Genomic DNA, 11,565 nt, shown 5'->3' on the forward strand with positions numbered 1-11,565 from the left:
TTGTAGATCTTGCTATTTCTTTTCAAACCTCTGATCTGCTGTTTTCTGGGTCTTGGTAAGATTGTGGAGTAGGTTAGGACAAAGAAATAACCTCTTTGAAGCCTCACGAGAAACATGCCTTCCTGGTGACTCCGGTTTTACTTTTGAGATCCATCAAAGCTTGTAAGGAATTTTTGACCCATTTAATGTGCGCAGGCTTGGTTTCACATCGCTCCTGTGTACCTAAGTGTGGTCACAAGTCAAATCGTGTGGATTAGGAAGGTACTGTTAAAGGTACTCTTAAAGCATCCTTAGACTCCTACAGAAAGGAGCTAAAGGTCCGTTTTCAATTAAACAATGTTGATCACTAGCTGATCGCTACCCTTCTTTAATGCCACCAGCTCAGTCCTCCTTTATTTTGCTCTAAGTAAGTGGATGGAAGATGGAGATGTCTTGATTTAACTACATCTTTCTTTTAACATTAAAAAAGAAAGTTGGTAGGTCTGTCTAAAGCCACTAACCTTGCCAGTGTTTTCTTTTTCTCTTACTGCTCCTAGTTTTAGCATTTCCTTTAGACCAGAATTGTCAACTTTGTTGTTCACATGAAACATTTCTTGCTAGCCTTGGCCAGTGGCGGTTGAAACCTCGGAGCGAGAGGACGGACCAGAGGTTTACCCTTCCACAACTAGAGCCTGGGCTGAGGTGACATCTGCAGCTGCGGAAGCACGGTTTGATTTTGGCGTTGGTAAGGTGATCATCCCCGTCGGCTCTCCAGTTGCTTGCTGAAGTGAGCAAGGGGTGAATCGGAAGTATTTTCAGTTGTGGGCTGTGGCTTGGTCAGATGTTTCCCTTCAGCACCATTTGATCCCTGGAAGACAAATTTGGCAGATCGCCATGACTCGGTCCACTTCCAAAAAGCACTTAACTTTTGCAAGTGTTTTTGTTCTTTTATTGCACAAACTGGGTTGTGCAATCGCTTACGGTAATTGAGGTGGTTTACTAAAACTCATCCCTCGCAGAAAATCCCGGGGGATCCCCAGGAGAGCAGTGTTTCTAAAGACGGTGGGCTGGTTTGCGGTGCAGAAATAGACCTGGCACCCGATCTCAGCGGGATGGCAAACCCTCATCGCGCCGAGTACGTGCAATTCAGCACCTCGTAGACCATTTGTAATGAGCACATCCTCGGTGCCTGATCCTTCCGAGGGAGGAGGCAGCGGCCAGCAGGATGCCAGCACAGGGGGGAGAAGGTGGGCGACAGAAGCAAACCCACCCCACATTCCTCACTAAAACTTTCCAAATGCCTGAGCTATGCGATTTGATGGGTATTTATGGGTATTTCCACCTATCTTGGTAGCTGCTTAAAGCTCTGGCAAGAGCAGTTATTTCGGTTTGAGGGTGCGGGGCTCGGTGGTGCTGGCTCCTTGGTGGACGGGCCGGTCTGGTGGCCCTGGCTCCCCCAGGCAGGACCTGCCTGCCTCTGGGGCTGATCGCAGGCAGGGAGGAGAGCTGGAGGAAGAGACTGAGCTCGTCTCTCTGACTGTTTTTCACAGCCGATCTGCAGAGAGAAACGGGGAGAGCTTGGCTAATTAATAGCTTGATGTTGTCAATATGGCATTTCGTTGCCTAATCCTCACGTAGCAGCGCTGGCTCTCCTAAGGGAGGGATTATTTGCTGAAAAGTAAGTGATTAGTAATTCTCAGATCATTGGGCTCCTTCCTACCAGACTCCTTTCTTATAATAGAAGATTTATTAACCTTTTTTCCCAGGGACTTTCCATCTCATTCAGATCGCGTTCTAACTGCCAGCCTTGCTGCAAAAGCCACCAAGATGCTGGAGTTGCAGCAGAGCTGCAGTCCCCAGGGCTGCAACAGCGGCCGTTGCTGGTTCGTACGCTCAAGTGATAATGTATTGGATGCAGAAGCAACTTCTATATTTTCCTGCAGCCCCTTCAGCTTCCCAGGAGGCCCTTAAATGCCCAAGACAACCCTTGGACTGTGCTGAGCCCCGGTGAGATGATGCTGGGGTCCGGGCTCCCAGCACAAGAGCCCTGTGAGGGTGGAAGTTGCTCAGTATCGAGGAGGGATGTTCTGCCAAGTGTCTCTTTTTTTATCGTCCCTAAATTAGCTTGGAGGATTAGGGATGAGAAGCAATCTGAGGAAAAAAAAAGATCTTGTCCAATTTTAAAAAGGATCTGTGAAAAAGGAAGCTTTACTACAGCTGTCAAATGGGAAACGGTTATCTAGCCCACTGATTCACGCGCTTCGCAGAAGCACTAAGCCTGGCAACTCAGCTCCAGCTCTGTGCCGTTGTATATACACCATGGCACAAATTCTGCAAAGTCCTCCTAAAGCTGATAAATCTTTTTCTCTTGCAATTCGCTGTTGAAGTCAGTAAGAGGTTGCTTATATATAAGCTGCAGAAAGGCTGTGAAAGGGGACGGATCTGCCTTGCACGGTGTGGGGATGTCCCTGCTCTGCCACGGCCACCCGTGCTGAGCAAGGGGGGGCTGAGCAAGGGCCCCCCCAGCCGGCGTTGAACCTGCCGTGGGAATCCCGCGTGTCCTGGCCCAGCGAGCGGAGGCATCGCCTGGTTAAATCACATTCCTGGGGTCCCGCTTCCCGCAGCCCCCGGCTGCGGGTGGGAACAGCCCCCCCGGGGGAGCGGTGCTGGGTCTGCATCCTCGGTGCCACTTGGAGACGAAAGTAGCTGTTTCAGTCGCTTTAGCAGGAAAATGTAAAATATTGGCGTGGGGAGGTATCGATAACCTGCTACAGCGCGCCCATGTTGTGCACTCATGAAATAAAGTGGTTTTTCAGTGCATAGGCAGTGCAATGAAATAATGCTCATATTATTTAATATTATTAAATATATACTTGTGGAAAGTCAAGTTATGGTCCCCGGTAACGCATGGGCAGCAGAGGAAGGGGAAGGGCTCTGGCTGGTGGGGCTGTGTAGGGGCTGTGCTGCAGACCCTGCTGGGGTCACCTGGCTTTTTTGGGGAAAGCCCAAGGAAAGTCTTCGTCCCCAGCACAAGGAACCTTGACTTAAGCAAGCATCCGATTCGAAGGAGGAGAAGAATAAATAAACACTGTGGATGGCTCTAAGGTGTCCACCCATGGCTGGAGTCCAGGTCAGCCAGGCCAGCAAATGGCATCGGTGGTCCCAGTGGTGTCCTGGGATGTAACAGGGCAGGGGATGCTGAATCACCTGCTGGCACCAAGTGCTCTACATGGTTGTCACCATGTCAAATAAGCGGTGAACATCGGCTGTAATGCCCTGGAGCACCTTCGGCTGCTGCTTGAGGAGTTACAGTGGGTCCGTGGGTGACCCCAGTGCTGAGGACAAGCTGGTGGCGACCATGGAGGGACTGAGCAAGGGAAAAGGAGGTTGCTCGGATAAATGCATCTAGGGATGTAACAGCAAAGGAGCTGCACACCAATCCTCAGCCTTTTTCCTGCGACCGCCCCGGCTGCAGGGGCAGGGACCACCCTGCACCTCCACCGCCTGGTCCGGAGTGGTGGGGATGTGTTCCCCTCTTTGGGAATGTGCCGATTGCACCGAGCTGCACAACCTTGCCAACGTGTGCAGGGGAGAACAAAAGCAATTTACGGGGCTGCAGGGCATTTTCTGCCCCCAAAAATGGACCTCCCAAAGTCAGGGAAGGACTTTCAGTTGTAGGTTGCTCTGCTACTTTCAAGTTACTCAGAGCAGAGCCATTAACCTCATCCTGACTGTAATAACTGCAAATTAGATTCAAGACTTTCCTTAAACCAGACAGTGAGTCATTTATTCTATAGCATGTCTAGCGTTTAGGGAAATATCTTCCCTTCGATGCTGCCGGCTCTCGTGACTAATACTGGATGGAAGCAGAACATCCGTGACGCTGGCGATGCGCAGCATTAACCTTTGCACGGCAGCAACCTTTGCGCGGCAGCGCTGCAAGGCACCAGGGATGCGATCTCACCCTCTCCTTGCCGGCACAGCATCACATTTTTATTGGTGTTTGTCTGCTTTTGGAGGCCTTCTGCTGCTCTTCATCCTGCTTCTTTGCCATGATTCACAGCGGGGAGCTGCGGGTACTTCTGAGCAGGGGCAGCCGGCAAGATGGATGGGCAGCATCGTATGGGGTATCTCGGCTATGAGAAACCCTTCTCCTTCCAAAATGCCCATTCTCTGCTACCACTTCTGTAGCTTTAACCACCCCCAATAAGCTTGGGAGTGCAAATACACAGGGATGTGCTTCTACAACTACATTCGGGGCAACGCAGCTGAACTGCATCCTTCTCTCTGCATACGCACACCTAAAACTGCCGAGATATTGCACATCCCATTTCCCCACGACCCTTTTCTCCGGTGTTGACAAAGGCAATACCATCCCGAAACATCACCCCAGGGTGCTATGCTGACGGTGTGCTGCTCGAAGGATGCGCCGGTGGCTTTTCGTTGCCTTGCTCCCTTTGTCCCTTCCTTCTGCGCTCCCACCAGTAATTGCGATGGCTCTGGCAAAGCAGGCGGCCCCGTGCCGGGTTGCTCTGGTCCTCTCCCGCTCGACGTGGTGCATGGGCAGGGGAGGCTTGAGCAAACATGCATTGATGGGGGACATCAGAGGGATTTCGTTAAGATTAGGGGATGCTGCGGGGGAGAGCGCATGGGGTTTGGTGCCTTTCCAAAGCGAGGAGGGCTTTGTGCTCCTGGGAGGGCGCTGAGGTGCGTGTGTGCATGTGTGTGTGCATGTGTGTGTGCATGCGTGTGCGCATCTCGCTCCGCTCCCCGGCAGCCCCGGTGATGAAAAGGCTGGGAGGGGGCGGCGGGGGCACTGGCAGCGGGGAGGCCAGAAGGCTCATCTGGTGTCAGCAGCATTCATGTGCAAAGCAGGGACCCAGGGCAGCGCATTAGCCCCGAGCTGGAATCGCTCTTGCAGGCGATCCCAGACTTTTCAGGGATGCTGCACACTTGAAGGTTGGTTATTAGTTCCAAATGCTGCAGGAGCATCTGCTCTCAACTAGCTCGAAATCATGTTTAATAACAAGAAAATCTACTTCAGCCAAATCCCTGTTGGGAGGGCTTTAGCCCGAACAAAAGGCCCCACTACCACTGATTTCCATAACAGATGTAGCATGCGATGCATGACAGCTCAGCGCAGTGTAGCTCCTTTATTCCCCACATCTCCATCTGCAAGAAACGGGGCTTTCATTTTATTAATTACTCTGGTGTGCTCCACACGGCTTTGTGTGGCTCCGAGAGGAAGGTTTTGTGTTTCATGCTACAATGATCATGGTAATGGTTTGGGTTGGTTTCTTTTTTTTTTTTTTTTTTTTGTAATCTTAGTGTTAAAGGTCATTATCCCTCCCCTTTTCCATTTCCCTGCATATGGCATATTCGGGAAAATACCAGCGACTCCCTGCGGTGCCACATTTTTCCCTTTCAGGCAAGGGCTGGCTGTCGGCAGCGGGCACCTCCCGGACCCGACGGGCATCTCCTCTGTGCCAGCCTGGGGACAATGCTCCGCCAGCGCCCTCGGGACACCGTTTTCTGTTCCGTCCTCCAAATCCCTCCAGGTCCCAATTCACCGTTTTCAACCGGTGGCAAACTCTGAGTATTTTTCCTCCTCTTGGCTGAGTCCGGTCCACTTCGCTATGGAAATATCGGGCTTAATTCAGGCAGCGTGCCCCCTGCGCCCCGCAGCTGCCCTCTCCCTCGCGCCCCGCTGCTTCCCAGGGATGCGACGTGTGTATCACGGCTCTCTGTTACTCATCCCCACACACAGCACATTCCTACACCATTAATTTTATCCTATTTCTGCTACTCAGGTCACTCGCACGGTATTTCGATCCTCCTCTGTGCCGATGACTTGTTCCTACTCCTGTGCCACCGCCAGATTTCCACGGCAGCCTCCCACTATTCCCATTGAGGCTGCCCTTAATCCCCTTTTCCCATCTTCCCCCCGCCCCCCAATATATTTTGGTTTATCAAACCCTTCACCATGACTACAGCTCTGAGCCGTCGCTTTTTGAAACCCTTGCTGTAGGTTTGAGCGTGAGATTTCGTGCTCTGTGGCTGGATCGTTTCCAGTCTTTTCAAGGCGTTTTCAAGATGTTCACGTTTCCAGCACTCGGGGATGTTAAAAGTAACTTTTTTTCTTCCAAGTATATTTAATGGCAGAAACGGAAGAGGAAAATCTCAGAATAAATTTGCCGGGTTCATTAGTATTTTTGAGCATTATACACTTTGCAGGATATACCCACTTTTAATCGTAACTCTATCATATCTCATATGATTTTCTATCTATTTCATATGATTTTCTCTATCATATGATTTTCTCTGTCATAACATGGGTCCGTTGGCCCATGGAGTGGGGTCCGTTCTGCTCCCTCTCCCTGCAGCACAGCGGCACCGTCCCGAGCTGTTTCGGGCTGCTCTGCCCCGAGGCACGCAGTCCTTGCAGCATCCCGGGAAGGTGACCATCCCGGGACCTACACCTCTGGAACCCATCGGACGAGTGCAAGGGAAAAACATCCCCCGTACTCTGACGCACCGCAAAAGGAGCAGAGCATAAATCCGAGGAGGTTTTGGTTTAATGACTTAGTTCGCTGACAAAGTCTCCCAGCAAGAAGGCTGTACAGTATAGCGAAGGACGCAAAGGCTTAACTGGGATATAACTCAGGTCTGTCAAAATGCCGGGGTGATTCCCAAGGGCTACGTGACTCTTTTCCAGTTAGTGGGATGGGAAAGCCGGGGAGTTTCCAGGTGGACCACCCGGAGCACAGAGGAGCGCCCGTCCGTCTCCTGATTATCCCAACAGCCCCACAGCAGCTCCGGTGAGCGCTTCAGCAGAGACTTTCAAAGGCAGGGAGCGAGCTAATTGTAAAATTTCGGAAGCGGTGAGATAAAAGGCCATCCCTTGCTGCTCTGGCACAGATGGGAAGAGCTGCGTGATGCTTTGGAAGTTTTTTATGGTTTTAAGCATCCTCTCCATTTCATTTTGCTCCCACAGGCTGAAGCGGAGAACGGTCCCGGAGTCACCGGCCGAATTACTGCAGGGCAAAGGCAGAAGGTGACAGTGACTTGGACCACAAGTTTCTGGAAGGAATTAGGCCACAGAAATTCCTGGTTTTCTGGGGAGAAAAAAAGAGAAAAGAAGAAGAAGAAAAAAAAAGGAAGTGAGGCCTCCCAAAAGATCAACCTTACAAACTGAGCTCGGGATTTTTTCTAGTCCTTCTTATGAGCAGAAGCGCTGAATTCACGTTAGCAGCCCAAACCAGCGAAACGCTGCCGAAGGGCGGTTGCACCCGCTGCGGGGTCGGCTGCCGTAGGGACAGCTCTGCTGCTCCGGAGCAGGCACCTCCCGTATGGGGACAGAAGGGGACGTTGCATCAGGGGACACAGCCCTCCTGCACCTCCACCACCTCTAGCTTTTCTGCTTGCACAGGGTATTTTTTTTTTCCCCCAGATTTCACCCCTGCCTAGGAGACCCGCTTCCTCCCACCCCCCCAAAGGCATCTCCTTAGCGGTCTCTTCCAAATCATTTTCCCCAGAGCGTTTTGCCCAGAGCATGCCGGCGTATCCCTTCTCGCCGAAGCTGGGGTCAATTACTGCATCACTTAACGAATGTGGCCTTGTCTTCTCCTCCGTGAAGTATCTGAAAACAGATTACCATTTTTTTTTTCAATTTTGTTATTTGAAAGGTTAAAGAATTGCTATAAATAATTCCTGGTTTGCATGTAGCTGTGATGAATGCACTGAAAGCGGTCGGTGTGACTGCTGAGCGGCTTCAAGCGCCCACACCCCTCCTACGGCAGGTTCATGGGTGAAGGGCACAGGGAGCGGGGCCAGATCCGTACGTGTGCACCCAGCAGAAAGCGGTATGTCCTGAAAATCGATGCCTTGTGCACAGGAAGGAGTGCTTGCTGCATCTGCCGTGCCTCCCGCGCCAGCCCTGCACCGTGGGTGCAATGGCCCCACTGACTGCGTTTGTCTCCGGAGGTGCCACCTGCGTTGAGCATCATCAGGAATGACCCTCCTGAGCTTTGCTGAGATGCCTCCAAAAAGCTCCCTCGTCCCAGGAGGTGAACAGTGGGTCCGGCTGGCCTGAGCTGCCCATCACCAGCATGGCTTCTCATCGATTTTTTTTTTTTTTTTTAGTTTTCTTAATTTTAACTTTGCAGATGGAAAAAAAGCAACTATCTTTGATAGCACGCCCATGGGAGCTGCCTCCCGGCCAAAGGGCTTTTGTCAAAAGCTTGCAAAAAGTGCTCTGAGAGGTATTTTCACCAGCCAGACTAGCAGAAAGGAATGGGCGTACCCTAAAACGAGACACTCAAACATGTCCCGAACAGATTTTGATGCCGTTGTTGGAAAACCTCTTTTTCAGTTGCATTTTCGACCGAAGCTGGTGCGATCCGTCCAGCCGAGTGATGTGGGGTCCTGCGCCGGGTGTGCTCGGGGTGCCGGGGGCTTGGGGTGAGAAGGGAGAGGGAGCGTGGCTTTCTGCAATGGCCACCCTGATGAGCCGCAGATGATAATATTTGCAGTTACTGAGAACTCTCCGGCTGTGTGTTAACTTAAAAGCATCGCCGATGCCAGCGCTGTATGTATATAAGGCGCGAGGGAGCCCTTGGAATAATTTCAGCCCTTCGGTCCATCCAGCACGTGTGCTGGGAATTCAAACAGCCCTTGCAAAAGGAGCTCCTTCCTTCTCCCCATCTCTCCTAGAAGCGGCCCGTGATTTCTCAAGCTCCTTGTTGCATCCCCAGGGCCGGATCCGTGCCACCCGCACCCCAGCAGCACCGGGCGAAGGAAGGATTTTTTTCTTTCCAAGCATTTTGCAGAGGTCCTGTGATTTCTTTTCTGTTTATTACTTATTTACAGCCCTGGGTATTTTCCTCGTGGCTTTGTAGCATCGGATTAAAGTCAGCCATGCTTGTGAGACAAACAGATGAAGGGCAGGTTGGGCAGATCCCTTCTGCAGAGGGGATCAGACCCCGTTCCCCTGCTCTCCGTAATCTGTTTTTAGGAGCTGCTGAGATGGCCCTTTTCCTCAGTCCCTAATTTCAAGCAATAAGATAACAGCTGATTCTGTGCAACGGCAGTTCTCCAATTAATCATTCGCAATTTTCCAGCAACGCTTTCCATTTTACATTTCTGGTGTAGGAGCAAAAAGGAAAAGCAACGCCTGGCTTTAGCCCTGAAAGCTGAGCATCAGGGGCGCGTGGCTTCACCCCTCCTCCTGCAAAAGGGACAGCAAATCCTCGGCCTAACCCAGCGGCAAGCAGATCTCTGCGGGCACAGATACATCCAGGCTCTGGGATGGGGGGAGAGACACAAACCGCCCCCGGACAACCCCAGAAATCCTCCTTGTGATGGAGGGATATGGCAAAAGAAACCTGCGTGCGGGTGCCAGCGAGTCCCATGGCACGGAGCACTTGGCTCATCTCTATGGACTCATGGCGGTTTAATCCCCGATAAATTCCCCGGGATTTTTTTATTAAGGGGATATTGTCATGGCAACCTGTGCCATCAGCACGCAGCGAGCCAGAGCTGGAGTGGCTTTGATGGCAAAACTTGGTGAAGCACACAGGGATGGGAGTAAGACCCAGTGCCTGGCACGGCTTTGCCTCCCTCCCTCTGTCCCTTCTCCAGCAGAAAGAGAAGAAAACAGCCCGTTTCCCTGTAGACAGATGGTTGCTTTCTTCAATTCCTTTTTAAAAAAACCTCTGTTTAAAATTCTCGACGGATGAGGCTGGCATTTCCCCATGAGTCACCCTCTGAAAGATTAAACACCAGCCGCCGGGACGGGCGGCTCCGACACGAGCAGATGCGGGGAGAGGCTGCTGGTGGGTGGGAGGTCCCCATGCAGGGACAAATACGAGCAAAGGCAGGGTGGCGGCTGCCTGGTGCTTCTTGTCGGGGATGCACAGGGCAGCCGGGTCTTGAGGGGAAGCCTCTCTGAATACCCGGAGGTGGAGAAAAGCATAGGTACTGAGCTGGAGGAAAAGAAATGCATTGACATAGGAGAATGCGTTGAAACAGGAGAACGCATTGAAATAGGAGAATGCACTGAAATAGGAAATAAATGCATGGCACTGCATGCAAGGGGGTTTGGTCCGGCTGCAGTGCCGCCTGGTTTCAGGGCAGCAGCGCCGAGGCTGGGGAGTTTCCCGTCCTTTAGGCTCTGGTCCCGCAGCCTTTGCTCAGCAAGCGCTCCCCAGCAGGTAAACAGAGGCACGAAGCCGGGTTAGATATAGGCTGTGTTAAAGACCGAGGCAAACGAGGTTTGCCTGTGCCCTGCGGGCTAACGAGAAGTCACGCAACCACCCACAAGCATCCGAAAGTCACAGCTGCCAGCCGTGGTGTGCCTCCTCCATCACCGGTTCCTGCGGGACGCCCTGGCCCCCCGTACCCCAACCACGACCCGTGAGCCCAGCGCCGACTTCAAGCTTACGGAGAGCTGGGTGCCGATACTGCCTGGATGAGCCTCGGGAAATAACACTGAGCAATTCAGTTTTTTCCTGGAGTACAGAAGATAAGGAGGATTTATAAAGGTGTCTCTAACTTCAGAGGTGAGCAATATTATATTCTCTTTCAGAGCCAACAGCGCAGCCGGCTACTCCCAACCTGAGCTTGATTGCGCAGATCAAAGGCCAGCATTTACCATCAAACAGGATTAGGTCATTGCTTCGTATGACTTGGAATAAACCCGAACACCGCCGGGATTTCTGTTTGATGGTAGAAACACATCTCGCTGATTTTATAATCCCCCATGTCCTAACATCTTCAGATAAATGGATCTCCAGGCGCTCGCTGCCAAGATCTCCTAAGCAGGCACACGGTGGTCAAAACACGGCAGCCCCCAGGCTCTCCAGTGGCCAGCGTCTTTTCTGGGAAAAGGAGCTCTAAGCCAGGCTTAGCCTCTGGGCCGGCGTCCCCTCGCTCCTTGCTTGCTTTGGGTTTTTTCCTGATTCAGCCGTATGAAGTCGCAAGGGGAGTCTCTAAGGGTTTTGAGTTTATTTTTGAGTCGTGTATCTTCATACATTAACCATGTTACTTAAACTGTTTGGATGCTGCTAAGTCAGTTGTTGAATGAGTGTTTTAAATTAGAGCTGGGATGCGGAATTACCTTTGCAGCTGAATCTCTGCAGCTATTTTAATGGACAGATGTTAGGCCTGGGAAGGACTGGTACCTGGCCTCTGGAAGCTGCAAAATGAATTAATCCTTATTTACCTTAGCACCATAGCAGGGAAAAGCCACGTTCCTCACTGCTGCAAGAGGTGATGTCCACATTAGTGCAGAGCAAGCTTTGCTAAGCCGGGGAGTGCAGTCTTCTTAACAGTTGTATCTATTTATATGTATGGGAGGGTGAGGAGCGACGTACCATTGGGTTCAATCAATGAACTAATAAGTGAACTAATGAACAAATAATACAGCTGAAATTAAAAACTGATTTATGCTGCTCCGTTTGGCAGTGCGTGATTTTCCTTCACATGAGGTTTGCAGCCAATTTTTCTGCTTATTTTCCCGAGCAGAAGTAGGAAAGAGCCGCTCCGAGCAGGACTCTCCGTAGAGCACCCCAGCAAACCCACGCCGGT

The sequence above is a fragment of the Ciconia boyciana genome, chromosome 10 (assembly GCF_034638445.1).
Source record: "Ciconia boyciana chromosome 10, ASM3463844v1, whole genome shotgun sequence".
Classification (NCBI taxonomy): domain Eukaryota; kingdom Metazoa; phylum Chordata; class Aves; order Ciconiiformes; family Ciconiidae; genus Ciconia; species Ciconia boyciana.